The following is a 27,665-nucleotide window of genomic DNA, read 5'->3' as shown; positions in this document are numbered from 1 at the left end:
AGCCAAAAAAACACGTCTGCACTCCCCACAACCATGTATAAAAGTCCCACCAGGAGGTCTTTTTTTTGCCTATCGACCACTGAGGCCGGAGCCCCTGGTCATTAAGGCAAAATATATACATGTATATACATTTACACATATGAACATATATATATATATATATACATACATACATACATACATACATACACACATCCATGCATATGAACATACACACTTTCATGCACACGTACATATATATATATATATATATAATAATTTTTATTTTATTATTTTTTTGGTAATTTTATTTTTATAATCTTTTTTATTTTTTTATTTTTTTAACCTTATATTACTTATAAACTAAAATGCCTAATGTAAAGAAGCTAAAACTAATCACCTAACAGACAAATCGCTAACCTATACTAAATCCTAAGAGACAAATAACTAGACCTACACTAATGGTAAAAAAGCCTCGACCAAGAGATCACCATCGACTGCAGATATGTAATGCCATTCTACATTACATACCTGCACTCATCACCTGGTGACTGTCAGTCGAGGCACAACCTAATATAGGAGACATCAATATATGAAAGGGAACCAGACGAGTCAGGAACATTTCCATATACGTCAGCTGTCGGCCCTAATTAGAATAACTTAAGCAAGATGGTATAATGTATTTACATAATTTGTACAAAAAGTGAAGAACCTCGGCCAGCAGACCACCATCGACTGCAAGTGCCCAATACCTTTCTATATTGCACACTTGCACTCATCAGCTGGTGACTGTCAGGCGAGGAACGGGGTTTAATGTAAGGGACATCTATATTAGAAATAGATCAGTGGGAGGAGGAACTATTTCAAATATGTCAACTGTCAACCCTAATTAATATTACAATATATACATATTTACCGTTGATAAAAACCATAACCACACAGTAAAAAAGTCACATCACTCTGATCAGTCCGGTCTCTCCCAAGAAAGCCATCAATTTATCAGTCATAACAATGTCCCCATCACCCAGGATGGTGGAAAGGGTGAAGGGGACGTCTGCTGCGCCGCAGTAATTTATAAGTGTAGCACGTTCACGAATAAATCGCTGACAGCGCCGAATGATATGACTGATAGATAACACCGCATCACAGATGTCACAGTGCCGTGGGAAGCGTCTTTCCATATAAGGTTTCATATGTGTTAAAACGGTGGCATTAAGCCGTAATTGTGCCAACACTTTTTCTTCCAGGCGACTGGGGCGGTTGGCGGTGTCCCAGTCGCCCAGGTACGGCTTACAGGTTGGAATATTTAGTCTGGTCCACTGACCTTGCCACAGAAGATTTATCGATTACTTTCCGAGAGATAGACTCGACCGTAGATCATGAGGAACGTCCCAAGTCTCCTCGAGCTCTACAGCTGACTTTGCAAGTAAGTCAGCCTGCTCATTACCGTAGATACGACAATGACCAGGCACCCAGATCAGCGTGAATGACTTGTTGCATGAATGCAACTTATTAACGATGCGGCCCTGGATCTCGTGAGAGTCCGTACTGCAAGATGCAATTGCCTGAAGGGCTGATTTTGAATCTGAAAATATGACAAATGAGTCATGCCTAGAATTGAGAGCATAGTCTATGGCTTTGTCAATAGCAAAAGTTCTGAGGTAAACACAGATGTATGAGTCGGCAACCGATACCTGAGGGCACATTCAGTCGACCACACACTTGCACCCACACATTCACTCGACTTGGAGCCGTCGGTGTACAAGTGGTGGGACCCCAAGTGACGAATGATAATGTTGCGAAACAAGTGGTGGACCTCCGCCTCCGGCGCCTTGGCCTTTGGTGCTTGGAGCCATGTAACATCAACAGTAAAGGCAGGTGACTCCCAAGGCGCTATATTTTTTAACACCAACTTGTCACAGTCACTGGGGTCCACACCAAGCTCCTGAGTCAGTAAGTGGAGGCGAATGGCAAGTGGCCGACGCACCCCCCGCAGAAGGTGGTGGTATTGATGCAGGGGGGTACAGGCCACATTGTCGATATTACTTTTCCTAAATGTCCTTATGCCGTAGAACAAGGCCAGGTGGTCACAGCGAATACGGAGGGGAGGCACATTCGCCTCCACTTCCATACAAGCCACATGGGTACACCGAACGGCTCCAAGACACATTCTCAAGCATTTATTCTGTAGCACATCCAATCCTTTCAGCATGGCATCGGATGCCGAGCCATACACCTGTGCGCCATAGTCTAGCTTTGATCAAATAAGGGACTTATACACCATTAATAAAGATTTTCTGTCGGCACCCCAGGTAATACCCGCTAGGTACTTCAGGACATTTAACGGTTTATGACAACGAGCAAGCAAAGTATTAACGTGAAGTTTAAAATTCATTCTTCGATCAAAATGTATTCCTAAAAATTTTACAGAATTTTGAAAAGGTACCACCTGATTATCCAAAGTTAAGCACAAATTAGGCCATACCACGTTGAGTACGCCGCTTCCCGTCCGATCAGCGAAGTTAAGCAACGTTGGGTCTGGTTAGTACTTGGATGGGTGACCGCCTGGGAACACCAGATGCTGTTGGCATCCCTACGTGTCAAGTGGGGTTGGTGGAGGATTAGTGCCCCTCCCTGTAAAATAATTAACTCTAAGCCCTTGGCCACCCCGTCTGGGATACATGGCGTCTGGCAATGAATGAATGAATGAACGATTAGTGAAGACTATAGCGGCACACTTACGGACGGAAAACTTAAATCCCCACTGCAAGGCCCATTGGCCAGGAGGTCGAGGCTCCTCCGCCCTTTATACCTGGCCAACAACCTCCCTCCGCCTCTACTTGAACCGGGGTTGTGCCCTTGTACCGATCGTCAACCCCCGACCTGACTCGTCGATCATCGGGCAGCCAATCTCACCACCAACCATCGCATCTTCCCCTGCCTCCGCCGCCTTTCCATCGTTCGCCAGTTTGCCGTCCCCACTACGCTCTCATCGAGAGCTTTTTTTCTACGAGTTCCCTGACAGGCTCTTATGTTTGCCCGTGCCCTACCAAGTGTGGGGCAAATATCCCGTTCACACACATTCCATTCCGAATTTGGCCAACTCAGACTGCTTCAATGATCACTATTTCCAGTCTTGGTCTACTTACAATGTTTTATTTCCTATTATTCAGATTTATTTATCATTGGATTTTTGGAGGAATATAAGACGAAGATAAGCTAAACAATGTCAATGGTAGATACTGTGCGCGTTTAGTTCTCACCGGTTTACAACATTATTATTGTGGATACGAAACAAATTTTCGAAACGATTAGGACGCATCTTGACCTGCACTACCGTCGTCACTGCTCACTTCTTTAATGAAAACTTAGTCACTGAAGGAGCTCCAACCTTCACATCTTATCATACACATTGAATATGTAATTGATTATGACCACCGATAACACATGATTAACAAACATAATCCTTTCCTACTTTATTACATCAATGTTGCAGTTTTGCCGTGTATGTGTGTTTGGGTAGTAACGTTATTACACAGACTCGCCGTCCAGAAAGGGCTGGACATACACACACACACACACACACACACACACACACACACACACACACACACACACACACACACACACACACACACACACACACACACACACACACACACTCGAACTTTTATGAGTGACTCTACATTGCACTCTGCCTCCTATTCATCATAACAACTGCTTTCTGCTGATTCATAAGTCTGACACACGTTTCAGTGAATTTCTCAATAACATATATGTTGCCCTCCATGAAGCTACATTATTCCTGGCACATCCTGCTTTAGCCTAGTTGGTCTGTTTTCACCTAACTGAACTGGGTCACTACCCCAATTTGAATACTAAGTTGTGGTTGTATGAATCTGATGAGTCTTAGCCATGTGAATGACTCTCCTTGATGACTAGTAAATCAACCATCCAGTATGATTACACCTTGCCATCAACTAAGCTGAAAGGCATTAGGCATCTCTTCTTTCCTTTTTCTCTTCTTGTTTTTCCCACATCGATTAGATCTTTAGTAGACTCAAGTGTCTGCCCCAAAGATAACCAGAATAGGTCTCAAGTTATCTGTACTTCTTATGTGCTCCTATGTACTTTTCGTCAGATTAAAACGTACGTGTTAATCTTCAGATAATCTTCCATAATTTCTGAATTTTACACACTGCCACCCTTTTATTGTATAGTGTAGTGAGTTTCATTCATTCAATCAGTCAAGAAGGGGCAAACCCGCTGGACACATAGCCACACTCATCCTCCAACTCCACCCACTCGGGTCCCTTTGTGCAACCCTCCAGGCAGTGACTCTTCCTCGTCTAAGTATCTTCCGACAGGAGTGATCGACCTGCTCCAGCCATGAGTTACGTGGCCTTCCCCTTGGCCTCTGGAAAGCAAGCCACATGCCCATGTAGCTGGAGTTGGCGTTGATGTATTACATGGGTAATAGGCCTCGATTCAGTTTAACAGAGTTGTCGCTCGTTACACACCCGGTTTTACGAGTGGTTTCTCACAATCCTGCGAAAACACTAAGTACCATAGGATTCAATTCGCCGCTCAAGTCACTGTTTAGTGTCCATGTCTCACAACCATTAAGTAAGACAAGGAGCACCAACACCTTAAAAATGCAAACTTTCGTCCTTCTACACCATTAACGACGAAGCCAAATATCCGAATTGAGTGAATCCATAAGCCTGTAGGTGAGACCAATGCGACGAGAGATCTTACTGTCTGATCTACCATTGTTATGGACCACACCACCAAGATAAGTGAATCTTTCCAAGACGTCTATATCCTCACCACATGCTTGGGCAGACTGAAATGCTTCATCCAACAGGCCACGAAAAGCCTGGGCCTTGGTCTTGGCCCAAGAGACCTCTAATCCAAAGGCTTCACATTCTCGTGAAATTCCTTGAGGGCACTTAGTAGTGTCTCCAGCAACCCGGGTAGGATAACTGCATCATCAGCAATGGTCACTAACCCTGAAATTGCCACTTGATACCCTACAATGACTTTGACTCACAGGCTGGTCTCATTCCATGTACATGTCGAAAAGTGTGGGGGACAAGGACACACCCCTGTCTTACACCAAAGCTTACTGTTAAGAAGTCAGACATTCACCCCCTTCCCCCACATCTGACAACACTCTCAGTGTATAGTACAAGCCAGCAATCAGCCGGACTATCCCTGTGGGATTTACTGAGTCAAATGCCTTCTTGAGATCCACTCAGCCTGCCAGCAGACCTTGTTGAAACTCAAGAAGAGCTGGGATAAGCTCAACAGTAGACTTGGGCATGAATCCGAATTGCTCAGTCCTTTGAAACTTTATCAAATGATCCCAGAGATGCATCAGGAGAATGTGAGGAAAAACTTTGCCCGGCACACTGAGCACTGTAACACCACGATAGTTACTACATTCACGTTGGTCTCCTTTTCCTCTCAAGATAAGGGTGACCAAACCCTTTTTCCGGTCAGGAGGAATGATACCAGTCTGCCAAATGGCTTGTATGACAGCATGTAACCCCCTGATCATGACTTCGCCCCCAGCTTTGATCAGTTCTGCTGGGATGTCAAAATCTCCAGCTACTCTACCACTTTTCAGCCTAGTCACTGTGTTCTTGATTTCATCTAGAGAAGGTACGGCTTCGTCACTTGGTGGAACAGCAGTCAATAGTTGTACACCAGCCAATGGAAGCTCTCCACAAAGAGGTTTAGCCATATACAGCCGATCAAAGTACTCAACTCAACAAGCTCTATACTCACTTGCCTCCAACACGAGCCATCCATCAGTTGTGTGAACAGAGTTAACCTGAGATACTCAGTAATTTCCATGACATACCTTCCTTTGTCCCTTCTCAGCGAAACTCGTGTCCGTCGAAACAGAAGTCTTTGCTGTTCCCAATCCCCAGCCAGTCTGGCAGCACAACTGTCCTCAGTTGTGGTCAGCATCCTCCCTGAGATGAATCCACCTTCACCTCTGGCAGTTTCCAAAACACTCATCAGCTGCTGCCAAGGTAGCATGTTTAAAGGTATCACAATGTTCAACAGGATCCTCAACAGTATTGAACACCTCAAATCGATTTGAGACTGCCACTGCATACTCAAAATATATGCAAACTCCACATCACTGAGTTTATCAAAATGGAACCTTTTTGGTGAAAAAAAAAAAGACATATCTCAAACCCTTTCATTCTATGGAGCACAAGTGCAATCAGACTGTAGGATTGAATTAGCTGGTAACCTAATCAAACTTACATGCAACCACGACCAAGTAGCCTACTTTTTCAAACTGTGAGTAGTCTAGTTCCGTTAGGTGAGAGGAGACCAACTGTACACTCGAGATATATTTACCGCTGTAACATAGTTCCATAACACCTTCAGTCAGAGGACATCTTTTTTTTTTTTCTAATTATGGTCAAACGATTTTTATCAACTTCAGAAGGACTTCTTAGCAAATGGGTTGATGAAGGCTACGGCTAACCCTCCAGCCTGAAAAATCTCTCCTAAGCCGAGTCAGACCTGCTGGCTGTTGTTGTTGTTATTATTGCTCAACGTCGGTCTGTCTGACCGAGCAGATCCACCGACTGCAGGTAGGCAACTGCACGTATGGGGTTGTCCCATAGGTTCCCTACACCACTGATGTTGTCTAAGTCTTTGTGTGGCATGTGCTGTGGAGTGCTCCATTACGTATGTTATGTTGTATGGACCTGCTCTACAAGCAGGGCACATGTCATCTGTGATTAAGCCAGCCCAGATCTAGCTGGTAACTGAGGTGGGCTGAGTGATGCCCTGATCTAAGCCTAGTTAGATGAACTTGCGATGGGTGGATGTTGGCAGGGATGTTGTACTACCCTGTACATGAAGTAATCATGTAAGTGTTTCTTCGTTGCTTCTGTTGGAAAGTATGAACGAGGGATATAGGTATAGAGGGTTTGACAATATGCGTGTGGTGAGTGTTTTATGCCTAGGTGTGTTTTGGGTTTCTTTCATGTAATGATAGGTGTGTTGTGTACTGGAACAGGCTGCTACATAGAAATGTGTGTCTCTCATATCAAGGTAGTCTCTGACAGGAAGGACTTTAGTTTCAGAGTGCAAATGAGCTGTGGAAGAGGTTATGGTGCAGCCAATGGCGATGAGTAAGACATTTTTTCATGGTTTGTAAGGTGATGTAGTGAGTATTAGATAGGATGGGATCCCTTGTCTGGGAGGCATAGGGAATCACTAATCTAATATATTGTTTCTAGAGTACGGAGAGTATTTTTTCCCCCCAGAGTCTGGCCTTGTGGTTGCCCTGCGTGCATTGAGTCTGGGGGTGCATTGTCTCTTGATGTCTTGTACGTGGCTCCATTGATTTAAAAAAATAAATAAATAAATAAAAAGGATTTACCATCTGACTGAATGAGTTAAACCTCTTTTCTTTACTCACATTATATCAATAAATCAAATTATGCAACGAGTAAGAGTATCTATTCCCGCGCTCATGAAGCGAGAGCAGATGTTATGTGTGTGTGTGTGTGTGTGTGTGTGTGTGTGTGTGTGTGTTCTTACCCAATTGTATCTTTACAGGAATGAGTCAAGCTCATACTGTCCCGTGTCTTAAACCATATTTATCGTACATATCCTTAAAATTGTGAATTGTTTTGGCACATACTATTTCATTCGGTAGTGCATTCCACTGATCAATTGCTCTATTTGGGAAACAAAATTTCCTTACATCTTAATCACCTCTCTTCTTATGAAGTTTTTTGTAGTGTCCTCTTGCTGATGCTTCCCCATAGGTTAAGTAATCATTTATGTCTATTTTCTCCTTCCCTGATATGCGTTTATATAGATAATCATGTCACCTCTTTTCCTTCTCTTCTGTAGTGTTGTTAGATTCAGTTTATTTAGTCTTTCTTCGTAGCTTAGATCCCTTAAGCTTGGTACCCATCTTGTAGTGGCCCTTTGAACTTTTTCAATCTTGTCTATGTGTTTTTTGAGATGAGGACTTCAGACTACTGATGCATACTCCAGGGTTGGGCTGATGAATGATGTTATTATCTTTCTTAGCATGTCTTCATTTATGTATGTGAATGCTATTCTCATATTTGCAAGCAGTGTATACATGTTCCATACCTTCTCACTGATGTGGTCGGCCGGAGATAGTCTGTTATTGACTATCACACCTAGGTCCTTCTCTCTTTCTGATGTGTGTAGGGTTTTATTTCCTAACGTATAATCCCAATCAGGTCTTATTCCACTTTTACCAAACTTGATTGTATGACTCTTGTCCACATTGAATTCCATTTCCCATGTATTACTCCATTCAATCATGAAGTTTATTTAATTCTTCTTGTAGCTCTTTACAGGAGTCTGTGTTAGTAATTCTCCTTTGTATTTTTGCATCATCTGCAAACATATTTACAGTAGATAGCTTTCATTTCCAGTGTTACTGTCTATATCATTTATATACACTAAAAACATGATTGGTGCCAGCACTGAGCCCTTTGGTACTCCACTAGTCATTTCTTTTCATGATGAGTAATTTTCCCTTAGTACTAGTCTCATTTCTCTTCTTATGAGAAAATCTTGCATCCAACAATGCAGTTTGCCTCGAATTCCTCCTTGATGGTACAGTTTCCATAAAAGTCTTTGGTGTGGTCCTGTGTCAAATGCTTTCTTGAAATCTAAATAGATACTGTCCACCCATCCTTCTCTTTCCTGTAATGTGTCTGTTACTTTGTCATAGTAGCTCAACAGATTAGTAACACATGATTTTCCTTTTCTGAAACCAAACTGTCTTTCTGTTATCATATTGTGTTCTAGATGATTTACCCAAGCTTTTCTTATAAGCTTTTCTACTACCTTGCTTACAACACTGGTTAGTGATACTGGTCGGTAGCTGAGTGGATTTTGTCTATTCCCTTTCTTGAATAAGGGAACAATGTTTGCTTTCTTCCAAATATCCGGTAGTTTACCTTGACTCAAGGATTTCTTGAAAATTAAAAATAATGGTTTACTTAACTCCTTTGCACATTCACGTAGTACCAAACATGAAATTTCATCAGGACCATTTGCTTTTCCTTTGTCTAATTTACTTAGCTCCTCTTGTATTACATTTCTGATGTTTGTATATCTGGTAGTATGTGTGGGCATGCATGTTCCACATGATCCCTCTCAATATTTTTTTCCTCTGTAAAAACTGATTGGAATTTCTTGTTTAGTGCTTCACAAATATCCTTCTCTTGTGTATAGGTGATTCCCTATGGATTGTATTTTATCTTTTACTTTGGTTTTGCTTCTGATGTAGCTGTCCCCGCTGCCCTCCTCCTTTGTCCCCGCAGCGGAAAGACGTACCCTCTCTCACTCACCAGTTTTTACACGATTTGAGTGAATTTGAGTGATTATTCTATGTGCAAATAGTGCATCTGTGTTTACAAGTGTCTTGGAAGTATTATTCCAGTGATAGGTGTGAAAGTCCAGTGTATGCTAGAGTTTTTTGCTGTGTTTTAAGTGTGAAAAGCTGTCTGGTCGTGTGTTTGTTTATCTACGTCTGGCGCCAAATAGAGTGACTGCGGTGGGTGGTCATTGTTCTCGTGGAAGTGATTAGTAGCCTACTACCCTGTGTAAATTAGAGCTACAATTGGGTGAGTGTTAACTGTATGTTGTTTCACGAGTAAGAACAGTTTATAACCATTTGGAACTGAGTGGAACTTTTGTTTTGTTTTTATTTCTTTGTTCAAGCTGATGTAGGCTGAGTGGAATTTTGTAATGTTTTGACTTGTCTTTCTATGAACTGAGCTTTATTTTCTGGTGATACAGCAGTCAGGGTAATATTATTGTGTATTAACAGTAGTGTGGGAACGATTCTGGGACGATTTAAGGAGTTTGTGACAATCAGTTGTGACTGTGGTTGGCGCCGTTGTGTTGGTAGATGTAAACAACTAGAGTCTGGTACAGTATACTTGGTGTATTTAGTGTTAAGCATTCCCCTGTGCACAGTGTGTGAGTGAGTGAGTACTATTCCCTTAGTTTTTGTTTGTTTGTTTATTTTTGCCAGCGAAAACAGTTTATATCCCTGGTTTACAGTTACCCTTATAGGTAAGATTTAATTGTATTTTCATCTGTTGTAACTTTTCAGGTGATAAACAACTTATCTGTGTATTGTAAGACTCTGTTGTGACTTCATTGTTGTTGTATTTCAGGTAGTATAATTTTAGTTCTTCATTCCAGGTAACGGTTAGCTTTCCATTCTTCGTAACAGGTGTATTAATAACCAGTAAGGTAGCTATTCCTGTACAATTCTAAATAGCAACAAGACCCCCACCAGTAAAACCTGTAACCATTGCATAAATTGTCACTGTTCTAGCAGGTTTTGTATATAACTTATTCTTGTTCCAATATCTCTTCCAGGTACTAATCAGTATTACTAACCAGTGTTCTCTCATTAATCCTCACAGTTACCTTGCATTTCAGAATGCCGTGGAACATCATTTGCGTAACCTACGCCGGTAGTTTCACCGGATCCTTTTATACAGACTGCACCTTTGTTTGCAAGATGTGCAAAACTACATCAGAGCCTGGAAGACAAGCTGACCGAGGCTACGAACAAAATTATCAGTCTGACCCGAAAAGTAGATGTGCTGGAGGAATTCATTGCGAGTAATGTCGGACACACTGCAGAGGACAATGTCACTGCTAGGCCAACTGCAGTCTAGGTTGACCATCATCCTCCTGCTGTAGTTACTTCTCCCCCCACCGTACAGAATGAGTTCCATCCAGTGCGGAATGGTGCAAGGCTTGTAAGGAAAAGAAGCATCATTCCATTAACAACATACAAATTTCAGATTCTCACAGAAGTAGAGGAAGAGCCCCATGAGGCACGGGTTGTGGGGGACTCCATCATCCGTGGTCAGTTGGTGGAATTTTGCGGCCGGGCACCCTCTAAACGAAAGCATTTTTGTATTCCAGGTGCAGGAGTACATGACGTAACAGAGGCTGTGGATGACGTTTTTGAGAATGCGGAAAATGACAGCCTTGTTATCATTCATACAGGTACCAACGACGTCATGCAAACCCGATCAGAGGAGCTGATGGAGAAGTACAGGAAGATGATCCGACGCTACAAGGAGAAAACTGACCATATTTTATTTTCAGGCATACTACCAAGGATTAATGCAGGGAATGTCTTCTTCAGCAGAGCATTTAGTATTAATAACAGAGCCAAGTCACTTTGCTTACAGGAAGGAGTTCAGTTCATCAACACATGGAACCAATTTTACGAGCAGTGTACACTGTTTACGAACGATGGACTACACGTGAATGCCGTTGGTTCTGCCCGTCTCGGTCGTTTGCTTAATGATGCCGTAAGTTTTTTCTGGAGATAAAACAAGCATCACGGGAGGCAAACGTAGATGTCATACGATCTGGTAAATCAATAAATAATGGAAGCTCCCCACATCAGAAAGGAAAACACATTAAAGCTACCCTTCTAAATGTGCATAGTCTACGTAATAAATTTTCTGATTTAGAGGTCCTTGTCTTTACCAAAGATAATGATGTAATTGATGTAACAGAATCGTGGCTAAATACTGAGCAGAGAGATTTTCTAGCAGAGTTTAATTTACCAGGCTATCACATTTTCAGTTGTGAAAGGAAGAATCAAGCAGGGGGGCAGTGTGTTGTTATATGTTAAATCAGGATTTCATCCAGTCGAAATTACCAAGCCATGTATTGAAAACATTGACACTATTTATATTCAGCTTAGAAATGAATCTTGTCATAAAATCACTCTTGGGTTAATTTATCGTCCACCTGGTCAGCCACTCAACATCGATAATGAAATCTACAATCAAATTGCCGAACTATCTTGTATGCAAAGCACTGTAATATTTGGTGACTTTAATTTACCAGTTCCAAAATGGAGAGAAGCCCTATCCTCACACACAGGGTCAGATCTATATACAAATTTGCAAGAAAGTAATTTGTAAATCATCCGACACGTGGAGCTAACATCCTAGATCTTGTCTTAGCTACATCAAAAAATGTAGTGAGTAATGTTATTGTTGGAGTACAAGAGTGATCATCGCATAGTTACATTTACTATTAAATTCAGTGAAGACAGTGTCAAGGCCAGTTGTGAGAAAGTGCCCGACTTTAAGAGAGCAAATTTTAAGAAATTAAAGGCAATTGCAGGTGCAGCTGACTGGCATCCCATTGTCGAAACTTTAGATATCAATGACGCGTGGAGTTACTTTACAGAAACTCTCAACAGTGCCATCAAATTATGTATTCCTATGCACAACAGAAGGCCCACCAAAAATTCTAAACTCAAATGGTGGAACTCCAACATTAAACATTGTCTAGAAGGAAAAAATCTTGCATATAAGAATTATAATACCACAAAGAGTCAAAGTGATAAAAATGAATACGATGCCCTTCGAAGAAAAGCCAAAAAATTTATTAAATGCAGTAAGAAAAAACTTTAGACACATATTGCAAGTATCAGTAAATCAAATCCCAAAGAATTTTTCAGTTACATAAGCAAAAAGGTAATAACTCCATCAATCGGTCCCCTAGTCACAGATAACGGAGACCACACTGATGATGAAACTATGATGGCGATAATTCTTAATACTTTCTTCACGTCAGTATTTACAACAGAAAATATACATACAATTCCTACTGTTTCTCCCATTCCTACAGAATAGGGCAACATAATCACTGACATTACAGTCAGCGATCGCGATGTACTGCTTGCAATAATCAGATTAAAAGAGAATAAAGCACCAGGACCGGACAAAATATCACCACGTGTATTGAAGGAATTACAGAATGAAATATCAAAGCCTTTAGCTGAACTTTTTAGCTTATCACTTAAGAGTAGTAAGGTGCCACATGAATGGAAGCTTGCTAACGTAACCCCAATATTCAAAAAGGGCAACAGAGCTCAACCAGAAAATTACCTTCCAATTAGATTAATATCGGTGGTTTTAAATATCTTGAAACTATTATCAGAGACAAGTTTGCAAAACTCTTAGAAACAAACAATCTCATAAAAGATTCGCAACATGGTTTTCGTAATAATCGCTCTTGCCTCACGAATCTGCTGGACTTTTTCAATGATATACTGAACATGTATGACGAGACTAAATCTATTGATGTGGTCTACCTCGATTTTCAAAAGGCTTTTGACAAAGTTCCATACAAAAGACTCCTTCAGAAGCTAAAGGCACATGGTTTCAGCGGCAGTGTTCTCGGGTGGGTAGAAGATTGGCTCACTGAACGAAAGCAAAGAGTTGTAATAAAATGAAAAGAGTCAGACTGGATAAACGTTACAAGTGGAGTGCCGCAGGGTTCAGTGTTAGGTCCTATTCTTTTCTTAATATATGTGAATGATATTGACGAATGATTGTGTTGTAAGATTTCAATATTTGCTGAGGATACTAAAATAGGTAACAGAGCAGATACAGCACTGCAAAGACAGGCAATTCAGAGAGATCTTGATCAACTGTTTAACTGGGCCCAAGTCTGGCAAATGGATTTCAATATTAATAAATGTAAAGTGTTAAACATTGGCAGTAAAAATGTAAGAGCAAGTTATAGCATGAATAATGTCCAGCTTGATAGGGTAAACCATAAAAAAGACTTAGGAGTTATAATAACAAATGATTTGAAACCAAGCAAACAATGTACAGAATCTGTGAAAAAAGCCAACAAATTGATTGGGTTCATAGGCAGAGCATTTGAATACAAATCCGATAAAATCATCCTCACTTTGTATAATTCCTTAGTACGCCCGCACTTGGAGTATTGCGTTCAGTTTTGGTCACCGTATTATAAAAAGGATATGGAAAAGCTTGAAAGAGTGCAGTGAAGGATGACAAAGATGATACCTAGATTGAGAAATAAACCGTATGAGGAACGTTTAGAAGCCCTAAATCTCTTTACCCTAACAAAACTGAGGATACGAGGAGATTTAATTCAAGTATTCTAGATATTCAAAGGACATGATAACATGGCTGTCGATAAATGCTTCACAGTTGATCACTTGAACTACACTAGAGGCAATGGGCATAAAATAATTGGCAAACGATTCCAGTCGCATGAAGCTAAGCATTTCTTCTTCAATAGAGTTGTAAATATATGGAATAAATTGCCCTCCAACGTAATAGATTGTAATACAGTACAAACATTTAAAGGTCGCCTGGATAAGTATTTGGCATCCAACCCCCAGCTTAATATGTTTATTCCTGAATAAAACACTTGTGTATGTATAATTTTCTGTTTTATTTTATTTTTTTTTTTAGAACGTGGATCAATTTATTAAATGCAAATATAGTATATGCACAGACTAGGATATGCACAGATAGCCCTGAGTTAACGGTCACTACTCATACTTTCGACCTGTGATGGTCTGTGCATCACTGAGGGTCCCTGTTAGTTATGTGGCCACCATCGGGATTTCTTTAATGTACCAGGGGTCACTGCTTCAGGAGGTGACTTGTTTGCTTGTCCCACATTGGAAAGATCCTAGTCTCAGTGGAATGAATGGAGCTGGGGCCTGATTGACTGCTGCCTACCTTAATAGTGCCAGGCAAGGCTGCCGCACCACCCCTGAATATCCGCACTGTGCAATTTCCACCCTGTGTCCGCAGACGCCCCGTCAACTCAACGTACCCATACAGCGACATGCATTAGTTATTTATTTATTCGATTACTCGTTGTACTTTACTACTTTCTCTTTCGGGTTATTCATACTGGTAGCTTATAGATAACGTATTATAGAATGTAGCTTTTCCTTTTCAGTCTTTCCTATGAAATTTCCATGTCAGTTTTTCCATGCTGCATGGTGGTTTTTCTCATTTTTTCTTGCCAGTTTTGGCTGGAGGGTTTGGAGGCAGGGGGAGCCTTCTTGCTTTACTATCCTTATCCTTCAGCATGTAGAGTTAGATCTTGTAGTCATAGTCTACTCTGTACCAAACAGCCTCGAAAGGACCATAAGGTCTGTTGCAGTTTGCTTTCCTTTGTACTGCTTTGTACTTTTATTTATGATATCCTCCTCAAACTGTTTTTGGGCTTCCCTCCTTATTCATATATAATTGTTTCTTGTCTGTTTGTAATTAATATATGCCCTTTCACTATTGTTTCTTCTGTATCTATTCCACAACAAATCTTTTTTTTTTTTTTTTTTTTTTACGTTCTGTATTGAACCATTTCTTTATTTTCTTTTCTGCTTCTTTGTGCTGTGGGATGTACTTCTGGACTCCTATTTCATAAAGTTCACAGGATTTTTTATATATAGCATTTAAATCTTGTCCTCTAAGCTCCTTTCCCCAATCAGTTTCTAAGAAGTACTTCTTTAGTAAGAGAGAGTAAGAAGAGAGTGGATGAGGAATTTGGAAGGAATTTGAGTGTAAAGTGGAGGGACTGTAAGAAAATGTTCTGGAGAGAAGTGAAAAGAGTAAGACAGGGTGGAAGTGAAGTTATCAGGGGAGTGAAAGATAAAAATGGTAGATTACTAGTGGAGAAGGGAGAAAAAGTGAACAGATGGAGAGAACACTTTAAGGAATTGTTGAACGTAGAGGATGGAAGTAATGCGAGTATAAGTGGCTGGGGAATGGCTGGGAGAAGGAAGGAGGTGAGAAGACAGGAAGAAATCAGTAGGATAGAAGTTGTGGAAGCAATGAAGAAAGTTAAATCGGGGAAAGCCCCAGGAATTGATGGAGTGTGTGGTGAAATGCTGAAGCATGGGGGAGAGATAGTAGTAGAATGGATGTGGAAGACCTTGACCTTTACCTACTTTCACCAATTTCGAATTCGTAAACGAGTTTTATCCCTACTACACGCCTATAAACTTCTGTGATGATATCTTCAGCTGTTGCGAAGTTATCATAGTAACAGACACACAGACCTTGGCCTACTTTCACCAATGTCGAACTCATAGGAGATTTTCATCTCTATTACATCTGTAAAATTTTGTGATGATATCTTGTGCAGTGCCACGTTATCGTGCTAACAGTCACACAAACACACACACAGACAAACAAACTGAGAACAATAATCGTAGGAGATTTTCATCCCTACTAAACACCTGCAAATTCTGTGATAACATCCCCGCTGCAGGGGGTCACCTTGACGTGGTGGCGGGGCTTGAAGCATGGTTGGCACTGCCACCTACTTTGGAGGCGTGCCTACCTTTGTAGGTTTGGCATTAGTCGGCCACGTGGACCAAGCACCCCCTACATCACTGGTGGAGGAGGCCTGCTGGTGATGTTAGTCCCTGCCCATTTGCCACCTAGGGCGGGACTGTTACCTCCCCACGTGTTTGCCAAGGGTGGTGTCCCGTAATGCTGGGAAACGGGAGTCCTGAAGGTTGAGCGATGCTGCATGATGAGCCCTGCATCTAGGAATACACCTCTTTGGTCCCTTATACTGGCTAGACGGGCGGCCTGGTTGGGCCCAACCAGGTCCATCGGCTGGTCATGTGTTGGCTAGGGTCAAGTGGGCGCTGGGGGGCCTGGTGACTCCTATCGTCCTGGAGTCACCCTTGCCCAGGTCCCTCGGTGGTTACCCGCATATACTCTCCCGCTACCTCTGGGGTTGCCAGTGGTGTTGTCCCTGGCATACGACCTCCCCTTGTTGGGCTCCATGGTGGGTGGAGGGGTGGGAGAATGAAGTTTGCTGTTTAATATATGGAGCCAGTTAATAAAACTGTTGTTGATGACACGGCCTCAGTCCTTGGACATTCTTCGACGACCACTCTTATCACCACTCTGGAACCTTTCCAGGTCCCCGGTGACTTTCCTCCTCTGCCTCAGCATTCAACTGGAACTACGAGGAGGCCACGTCGGGTTGGTTCGGCTCTAGGGTTAAGCTCGGAAGAAAAGACGCCTGAGAACTATGCTAAATATCTAGTGCTAAAATCCTCTACAGGTGGATCAGTGCTAGATATTGACATTTTTGAAATGCACTGTGCCATCATCTCAGCATGTGGAAAAGAACCCAGAATATCATCTCGGAGCGATGGAAGAATCCTCACTGAAGTGTCTTCACCCGAAGAGAGCTCGCAATTGATGCGTTTGACCTCAGTTTCTGGATCCGAAGTTTCCTGCATTCCACACAAGACATTCAACCAGTGCAAAGGAGTAATTTTTTCTCGTGACCTCCTCTGTTACTCAGAAGCACGGTTGTTAGAGGAAATGCATTCTTATGGGGTGGGAAATGTTAAGCGCCTCCACAAGAAAATAGACGGTATCCTAACCCCAACACCAATCTTGTTCCTGACATTTAACAGGTTAACCCTGCCCTCAGCTATGAAACTTGCTTGACTGTCACTTCCTGTTAAGCCGTATGTGCCAACCCCAAAGCGGTGTTTTCACTGTCAGGGCTATGGCCATGTTAGTAAATTTTCCCGCCATTCACAAGCTGGCCTTCCTGGTGTCTGCGTCTCATGTAGCAGACCAAGCCATACTGGTGATTGTACAGGCACGCTTAAATGCTATCATGTAGTGCCACAGATTTAGTATTCATGTATATGTTTAGAGGTACTGTAATTTCTAAGTTAGATAGGGTCTAATCTGAATACTAGTCTATAAGTTCCTGTCCTAAGTAGTAGTTCATGTTTTAATGATCGATGTAGGGTTAACTTTATTTTTATATGTATACATTTCTGTATCTATGCATAGGTAGTGTAATTGTGAGTGTTGAGCTATGGGAGTTCATCCATCTGGTAGTTAATGAATAACAGATGTGAGCAACGTTCCGCCCTTTGCTTGTGGGCGCCAAGTTTAAACCTTAAACAGAATAATAATGGGTATGCAATTCTTTCCGTATCATTGTTGTGAAATGCCTACTAATGCAGCTGCTAGAACCCAAATATGTATGATTAATAGTCAAAAAAGGCCAAAATAATGTAATTTGTGAGGATCAAATAGTCCCGCTTGCCTTAGCCGTCACTAGATGGCATAAGCTACCCCATTTTCAAGGCGGGATGGCAGTAAATTCAGTATTTAAATTTAGTAAGAATTGAATCCCAAATTTTCCCCAATTCAATCAAAAGACCTAACGTCAAGTGTACACTACTATATAAAGAGTGAATAGCATTAAAACCCACCATATAGCAAAAACACAGTCTCATTTGATCTAGCAATGGCGTTCCCTTGGTGCCCGACATGCTCCATTCGCTGCCGAGACCTGGTGTATAACAGACGTTGGTTCAGGTGAGCTGTACACATTCCTCCTTTCTCCCCCCCCCCTTTCTTGTTTAATCCTTACTTGTCGTGAACCATATGAAGTAATGTTATTGAAAGCTTAACGTAGAGATTCACTGCCAAGACCTGGTGTATAACAGATGTTGGATCAGTTCACAGACACCGTGACGTCGGGGGTGTGCACGAGGCCATCATGTGATATTGCCCATAGACTTGTCTTACACACACACTTACACTACCCATGAATAGCTTATAAACTGAATGTAGAAGAAATGGTATTATGAATCAATCAGGTGAACTTAATTTTTCTGTAGATAAGGTATAGAATTTTGAGAAGTTAATGTGGTCATGTAACAGAAAGGCGAATTCAAACTCATCAACCATTTTCTTTCTCTTATTAACTCACTCCCCTTCCAGTTCAAGATTCCTCCACTTTGGGAACGACGAACACAAGTCGTACTGACTTATTCTCGACTCGGCTAAAACTACAAATGCTACCAAAACTATCTGTTAAACAATTTACTTTTATTATTCAAAGTCGAATTCCTCCCCTCCCCCTTTGTTTTTACTGAGGTGAATATTTTATCAGTCATTGAGGGGAGACTAAGTTGAGTACCATTTGTATTATCAATGAGTAAGTTTAACAGAACCAACAACGGTGGGAAATCCAATTTCCGACCATTACACTGGTAACACCGGTAAGATTAAATATCTGGCGTTACACTGATCAACAATAACGGTGGGTTAAAAAATACCAGCCGTTACACTGGTGGCAGCGGTGGGATATTCATCGTTCCACAATTAGTGGCGTTGGTGAGAAAGTGAAGGGAAGTGACTAGGAAAGAGAGTGAGAATGTTAAGGGTAGCATTGGTTGGTCATTCCCAATTACCTCCGCAACTCTATGTTCAGAACATCCTGGTAGTAAGGTTCTAATAGTGTACTAGTTGGTATTACCCCTGGGGAGGGGGGGAAAGAATACTTCCCCAGTATCCCTGCTTGTCGTAAGAGGTGATCTCACTCTCGAGAGACCCTGTCAAGCTCAGGTTAGCGACAAGCTATCCTCCAAAACCTGAGGCTGACTAGGGCATAAATTCCCTCATAACATCAAGAGTAAGGAGTGATCATACCTCCTAATGAAGTGAGTAAGCGACTTTCCAAGGTACGCATCAGGTGTTTAATGTGGACCGACAGGTGCCACTGATTGTGGGGAAGAATGTTCCAAATCAAAGTGTTAATAGCAGTTATAGGAGTAACAACATTCCATCCATGCACATGTCATAGATGATTGACTTGGGTAAAATTTGTCTTCCGAACGTGGGAGCCTTGTAGTGCCACAGATTTAGTATTCATGTATACGTTTAGAGGTACTGTAATTTCTAAGTTAGATAGGGTGTAATCTGAATACTAGTTTATAAATTCCTGTCCTAAGTAGCAGTTCATGTTTTAATGATCGATGTAGGGTTAACTTTATTTTTATATGTATACATCTCTGTATCTATGCATAGGTAGTGTAATTGTGAGTGTTGAGCTATGGGAGTTCATCCATCTGGTAGTTAACAAATAACAGATGTGAGCAACGTTTCCCCCCTTTGCTTGTGGTGCGTCGTTGTTGGGTGCCAAGTTTAAACCTTAAACAGAATAATAATGGGTATGCAATTCTTTCCGTATCTTTGTTGTGAAATGCTTACTAATGCAGCTGCTAGAACCCAAATATGTATGATTAATAGTCAAAAAAGGCCAAAATAATGTAATTTGTGAGGATCAAATAGTCCCGCTTGCCTTAGCCGTCACTAGATGGCATAAGCTACCCCATTTTCAAGGCGGGATGGCAGTAAATTCAGTATTTAAATTGAGTAAGGATTACATCCCAAATTTTCCCCAATTCAGTCAAAAGTCCTAACGTCATGTGTATACTACTATATAAAGAGTGAAGAGAATTAAAACCCACCATATCGCAAAAACACAGTCTCATTTGATCTAGCAATGGCGTTCCCTTGGTGCCCGACATGCCTCATTCGCTGCCGAGACCTGGTGTATAACAGACGTTGGTTCAGGTGAGCTGTACACATTCCTCCTTTCTCCTCCCCGTTTCTTGTTTAATCCTTACTTGTCATGAACCATATGAAGTAATGTTATTAAAAGCTTAACTTAGAGATTCCCTGCCGAGACCAGCTGTATAACAAACGTTGGTTCAGTTCACAGACACCGTGACGTCGGGGGTGTGCACGAGGCCATCATGTGATATTGCCCATAGACTTGTCTTACACACACACACTTACACTACCCATGAATAGCATATAAACTGAATGTAGTAGAAATGGTATTATGAATCAATCAGGTGAACTTAATTTTTTTGTAGATAAGGTATAGAATTTTGAAAGTTAATGTGGTCATGTAACAGAAAGGCGAATTCAAACTCATCAACCATTTTCTTTCTCTTATTAACTCACTCCCCTTCCAGTTCAAGATTCCTCCACTTTGGGAACGACGAACACAAGTGGTACTGAGTTATTCTCGACTCGGCTAAAACTACAAATGCTACCAAAACTATCTGTTAAACAATTTACTTTTATTATTCAAAGTCGAATTCCTCCCCCCCCCCCTTTGTTTTTACTGAGGTGAATATTTTATCAGTCATTGACGGGAGACTAAGTTGAGTACCATTTGTATTATCAATGAGTAAGTTTAACAGAACCAACAAGGGTGGGAAATCAAATTTCCGACCATTACACTGGTAACACCGGTAAGATTAAATATCTGGCGTTACACTGATGAACAATAACGGTGGGATAAAAAATACCAGCCGTTACACTGGTGGCAGCGGTGGGATATTCATAGTTCCACAATTAGTGGCGTTGGTGAGAAAGTGAAGGGAAGTGACTAGGAAAAAGAGTGAGAATGTTAAGGGTAGCATTGGTTGGTCATTCCCAAATACCTCCGCAACTCTATGTTCAGAACATCCTGGTAGTAAGGTTCTAATAGTGTTCTAGTTGGTATTACCCCTGGGGAGGGGGGGAAAGAATACTTCCCCAGTATCCCTGCTTGTCGTAAGAGGTGATCTCATTCTCGAGAGACCCTGTCAAGCTCAGGTTAGCGACAAGCTATCCTCCAAAACCTGAGGCTGACTGGGGCATAAATTCCCTCATAACATCAAGAGTAAGGAGTGATCATACCTCCTAATGAAGTGAGTAAGCGACTTTCCAAGGTACGCATCAGGTGTTTAATGTGGACCGACAGGTGCTAGTGATTGTGGGGAAGAATGTTCCAAATCAAAGTGTTAATAGCAGTTATAGGAGTAACAACATTCCATCCACGCACATGTCATAGATGATTGACTTGGGTAAAATTTGTCTTCCGAACGTGGGAGCCTTGTAGTGCCACAGATTTAGTATTCATGTATACGTTTAGAGGTACTGTAATTTCTAAGTTAGATAGGGTGTAATCTGAATACTAGTTTATAAATTCCTGTCCTAAGTAGCAGTTCATGTTTTAATGATCGATGTAGGGTTAACTTTATTTTTATATGTATACATCTCTGTATCGATGCATAGGTAGTGTAATTGTGAGTGTTGAGCTATGGGAGTTCATCCATCTGGTAGTTAACGAATAACAGATGTGAGCAACATTTCCCCCCTTTGCTTGTGGTGCGTCGTTGTTGGGCGCCAAGTTTAAACCTTAAACAGAATAATAATGGGTATGCAATTCTTTCCATATCTTTGTTGTGAAATGCTTACTAATGCAGCTGCTAGAACCCAAATATGTATGATTAATAGTCAAAAAAGGCCAAAATAATGTAATTTGTGAGGATCAAATAGTCCCGCTTGCCTTAGCCGTCACTAGATGGCATAAGCTACCCCATTTTCAAGGCGGGATGGCAGTAAATTCAGTATTTAAATTGAGTAAGGATTGCATTCCAAATTTTCCCCAATTCAGTCAAAAGTCCTAACGTCATGTGTACACTACTATATAAAGAGTGAAGAGAATTTAAACCCACCATATCGCAAAAACACAGTCTCCTTTGATCTAGCAATGGCGTTCCTTTGGTGCCCGACATGCCTCATTCGCTGCCGAGACCTGGTGTATAACAGACGTTGGTTCAGGTGAGCTGTACACATTCCTCCTTTCTCCTCCCCCTTTCTTGATTAAACCTTACTTGTCATGAACCATATGAAGTAATGTTATTAAAAGCTTAACGCAGAGATTCCCTGCCGAGACCAGCTGTATAACAGACGTTGGTTCAGTTCACAGACACCGTGACGTCGGGGGTGTGCACGAGGCCATCATGTAATATTGCCCATAGACTTGTCTTACACACACACTTACACTACCCATGAATAGCGTATAAACTGAATGTAGTAGAAATGGTATTATGAATCAATCAGGTGAACTTTATTTTTTTGTAGATAAGGTATAGAATTTTGAAAGTTAATGTGGTCATGTAACAGAAAGGCGAATTCAAACTCATCAACCATTTTCTTTCTCTTATTAACTCACTCCCCTTCCAGTTCAAGATTCCTCCACTTTGGGAACGACGAACACACGTGGTACTGACTTATTCTCGACTCGGCTAAAACTACAAATGCTACCAAAACTATCTGTTAACAATTTACTTTTATTATTCAAAGTCGAATTTCCCCCCCCCCTTTGTTTTTACTGAGGTGAATATTTTATCAGTCATTGAGGGGAGACTAACTTGAGTACCATTTGTATTATCAATGAGTAAGTTTAACAGAACCAACAACGGTGGGAAATCCAATTTCCGACCATTACACTGGTAACACCGGTAAGATTAAATATCTGGCGTTACACTGATGAACAATAGCGGTGGGATAAAAAATACCAGCCGTTACACTGGTGGCAGCGGTGGGATATTCATCGTTCCACAGTTAGTGGCGTTGGTGAGATAGCGAAGGGAAGTGACTAGGAAAGAGAGTGAGAATGTTAAGGGTAGCATTGGTTGGTCATTCCCAAATACCTACGCAACTCTATGTTCAGAACATCCTGGTAGTAAGGTTCTAATAGTGTACTAGTTGGTATTACCCCTGGGGAGGGGGGGAAAGAATACTTCCCCAGTATCCCTGCTTGTCGTAAGAGGTGATCTCACTCTCAAGAGACCCTGTCAAGCTCCGGTTAGCGACAAGCTATCCTCCAAAACCTGAGGCTGGCTGGGGCATAAATTGTTTCATAACGTCAAGAGTAAGGAGTGATCATACCTCCTAATGAAGTGAGTAAGCGACTTTCCAAGGTACGCATCAGGTGTTTAATGTGGACCGACAGGTGCCACTGATTGTGGGGAAGAATGTTCCAATTGAAAGTGTTAATAGCAGTTATAGGAGTAACAACATTCCATCCACGCACATGTCATAGATGACTGACTTGGGTAAAATTTGTCTTCCGAACGTGGGAGCCTTGTAGTGCCACAGATTTAGTATTGATGTATACGTTTAGAGGTACTGTAATTTCTAAGTTAGATAGGGTGTAGTCTGAATACTAGTCTATAAATTCCTGTCCTAAGTAGCAGTTCATGTTTTAATGATCGATGTAGGGTTAACTTTATTTTTATATGTATACATCTCTGTATCTATGCATAGGTAGTGTAACTGTGAGTGTTGAGCTATGGGAGTTCATCCATCTGGTAGTTAACGAATAACAGATGTGAGCAACGTTCCCCCATTTGCTTGTGGTGTGTCGTTGTTGGGCGCCAAGTTTAAACCTTAAACAGAATAATAATGGGTATGCAATTCTTTCCGTATCATTGTTGTGAAATGCTTACTAATGCAGCTGCTAGAACCCAAATATGTATGATTAATAGTCAAAAAAGGCCAGAATAATGTAATTTGTGAGGATCAAATAGTCCCGCTTGCCTTAGCCGTCACTAGATGGCATAAGCTACCCCATTTTCAAGGCGGGATGGCAGTAAATTCAATATTTAAATTGAGTAAGGATTGCATCCCAAATTTTCCCCAATTCAGTCAGAAGTCCTAACGTCATGTGTACACTACTATATAAAGAGTGAAGAAAATTAAAACCCACCATATCGGAAAAACACAGTCTCATTTGATCTAGCAATGCGTTCCCTTGGTGCCCGACATGCCTCATTCGCTGCCGAGAACTGGTGTATAACAGACGTTGGTTCAGGTGAGCTGTACACATTCCTCCTTTCTGCTCCCCGTTTCTTGTTTAATCCTTACTTGTCATGAACCATATGAAGTAATGTTATTAAAAGCTTAACGTAGAGATTCACTGCCGAGACCAGCTGTATAACAGACGTTGGTTCAGTTCACAGACACCGTGACGTCAGGGGTGTGCACGAGGCCATCATGTGATATTGCCCATAGACTTGTCTTACGCACACACTTACACTACCCATGAATAGCGTATAAACAGAATGTAGTAGAAATGGTATTATGAATCAATCAGGTGAACTTAATTTTTTTGTAGATAAGGTATAGAATTTTGAAAGTTAATGTGGTCATGTAAGAGAAAGGTGAATTCAAACTCATCAACCATTTTCTTTCTGTTATTAACTCACTCCCCTTCCAGTTCAAGATTCCTCCACTTTGGGAACGACGAATACATGTGGTACTGACTTATTCTCGACTCGGCCAAAACTGCCAAAACTATCTGTTAAACAATAAACTTTTATCATTCAAAGTCGAAGTGCTACCCCTCCCCCACCTTTGTTTTAACTGAGGTGAATATTTTATCAGTCATTGAGGGGACACTAAGTTGAGTACCATTTATATTATCAATGAGTAAGTTAAACAGAACCAACAACGGTGGGAAATCCAATTTCCGACCATTACACTGGTAACACCAGTAAGATTAAATATTTGGCGTTACACTGATGAACAATAACGGTGGGAGAAAAAATACCAGCCGTTACACTGGTGGCAGCGGTGGGATATTCATCTTTCCACAATTAGTGGGGTTGGTGAGAAAGTGAAGGGAAGTGACTAGCAAAGAGAGTGAGAATATTAAGGGTACCATTGGTTGGTCATTCCCAAATACCTCCGCAACTCTATATTTAGAACATCCTGGTAGTAAGGTTCTAATAGTGTACTAGTTGGTATTACCCCTGGGGAGGGGGGGAAAGAATACTTCCCCAGTATTCCTGCTTGTCGTAAGAGGTGATCTCACTCTCGAGAGACCCTGTCAAGCTCAGGTGAGCGACAAGCTATCCTCCAAAACCTGAGGCTGACTGGGGCATAAATTCCCTCATAACATCAAGAGTAAGGAGTGATCATACCTCCTATTGAAGTGAGTAAGCGACCTTCCAAGGTACGCATCAGGTGTTTAATGTGGACCGACAGGTGCCACTGGTTTTGGGGAAGAATGTTCCAATTTAAAGTGTTCCTGTCAGTTATAGGAGTAACAACATTGCATCCATGCACATGTCATAGATGATTGACTTGGGTAAAATTTGTCTTCCGAAAGTGGGAGCCTTGTAGAGCCACAGATTTAGTATTCATGTATATGATTAGAGGTACTGTAATTTCTAAGTTAGATAGGGTGTAATCTGAACACTAGTCTATAAGTTCCTGTCCTAAGTAGCAGTTCATGTTTTAATGATCGATGTAGGGTTAACTTTATTTTTATATGTATACATCTCTGTATCTATGCATAGGCAGTGTAATTGTGAGTGTTGAGCTATGGGAGTTCATCCATCTGGTAGTTAACGAATAACAGATGTGAGCAACGTTCCCCCCTTTGCTTGTGGTGCGTCGTTGTTGGGCGCCAAGTTTAAACCTTAAACAGAATAATAATGGGTATGCAATTCTTTCCGTATCATTGTTGTGAAATGCTTACTAATGCAGCTGCTAGAACCCAAATATGTATGATTAATAGTCAAAAAAGGCCAAAATAATGGAATTTGTGAGGATCAAATAGTCCCGCTTGCCTTAGCCGTGACTAGATGGCATAAGCTACCCCATTTTCAAGGCGGGATGGCAGTAAATTCAGTATTTAAATTGAGTAAGGATTGCATCCCAAATTTTCCCCAATTCAGTCAAAAGTCCTAACGTCATGTGTACACTACTATATAAAGAGTGAAGAGAATTAAAACCCACCATATCGCAAAAACACAGTCTCATTTGATCTAGCAATGGCGTTCCCTTGGTGCCCGACATCCCCCATTCACTGCCGAGACCTGGTGTATAACAGACGTTGGTTCAGGTGAGCTGAACACATTCCTCCTTTCTCCCCCCCCCCTTTCTTGTTTAATCCTTACTTGTCATGAAACATATGAAGTAATGTTATTAAAAGCTTAACGTAGAGATTCCCTGCCGAGACCAGCTGTATAACAGACGTTGGTTCAGTTTACAGACACCGTGACGTCGGGGGTGTGCACGAGGCCATCATGTGATATTGCCCATAGACTTGTCTTACACACACACTTACACTACCCATGAATAGCGTATAAACTGAATGTAGTAGAAATGGTATTATGAATCAATCAGGTGAACTTTATTTTTTTGTAGATAAGGTATAGAATTTTGAAAGTTAATGTGGTCACATAACGGAAAGGTGAATTCAAACTCATCAACCATTTTCTTTTTCTTATTAACTCACTTCCCTTCCAGTTCAAGATTCCTCCGGTTTGGGAACAGAGAACACACGTGGTACTGACTTATTCTCGACTCGGCCAAAACTAGAAACGCTACCAAAACTATCTGTTAAACAATTAACCTTTATCATTCAAAGTCGAATTCCTCCCCCCCCCCTTTGTTTTTACTGAGGTGAATATTTTATCAGTCATTGAGGGGAGACTAAGTTGAGTACCATTTGTATTATCAATGAGTAAGTTTAACAGAACCAACAACGGTGGGAAATCCAATTTCAGATCATTACACTGGTAACACCGGTAAGATTAAATATCTGGCGTTACACTGATGAACAATAACGGTGGGATAAAAAATACCAGCCGTTACACTGGTGGCAGCGGTGGGATATTCATCATTCCACAATTAGTGGCGATGGTGAGAAAGTGAAGGGAAGTGACTAGGAAAGAGAGTGAGAATGTTAAGGGTAGCATTGGTTAGTCATTCCCAAATACCTCCGCAACTCTATGTTCAGAACATCCTGGTAGTAAGGTTCTAATAGTGTACTAGTTAGTATTACCCCTGGGGAGTGGGGGAAAGAATACTTCCCCAGTATCCCTGCTTGTCGTAAGAGGTGATCTCACTCTCGAGAGACCCTGTCAAGCTCAGGTGAGCGACAAGCTATCCTCCAAAACCTGAGGCTGACTGGGGCATAAATTCCCTCATAACATCAAGAGTAAGGAGTGATCATACCTCCTAATGAAGTGAGTAAGCGACCTTAGAAGGTACGCATCGGGTGTTGAATGTGGACCGACAGGGGCCACTGATTGTGGGGAAGAATGTTCCAATTCAAAGTGTTAATAGCAGTTATAGGAGTAACAACATTCCATCCATGCACATGTCATAGATTATTGACTTGGGTAA

General features: G+C 41.4%; 1 protein-coding gene and 1 pseudogene across 1 annotated transcript in view; one reads left to right on the top strand and one right to left on the bottom strand.

Annotated features, from left to right (window-relative positions):
• LOC145408083 (regucalcin-like) overlaps positions 1 to 27,665 on the bottom strand; it is an 81,738-nt gene that overhangs the window by 14,850 nt on the left and 39,223 nt on the right. The window lies entirely within an intron of this gene.
• On the top strand, positions 2,449 to 2,569 carry LOC145409038 (5S ribosomal RNA; annotated as a pseudogene).

Source organism: Coenobita brevimanus, chromosome 8, assembly GCF_032717465.1.
Source record: "Coenobita brevimanus isolate Jiangsu-jjx chromosome 8, ASM3271746v2, whole genome shotgun sequence".
NCBI lineage: Eukaryota > Metazoa > Arthropoda > Malacostraca > Decapoda > Coenobitidae > Coenobita > Coenobita brevimanus.
Note: the sequence above shows the minus strand (reverse complement) of the source record. Positions and strands in the feature narration are given on the sequence as shown.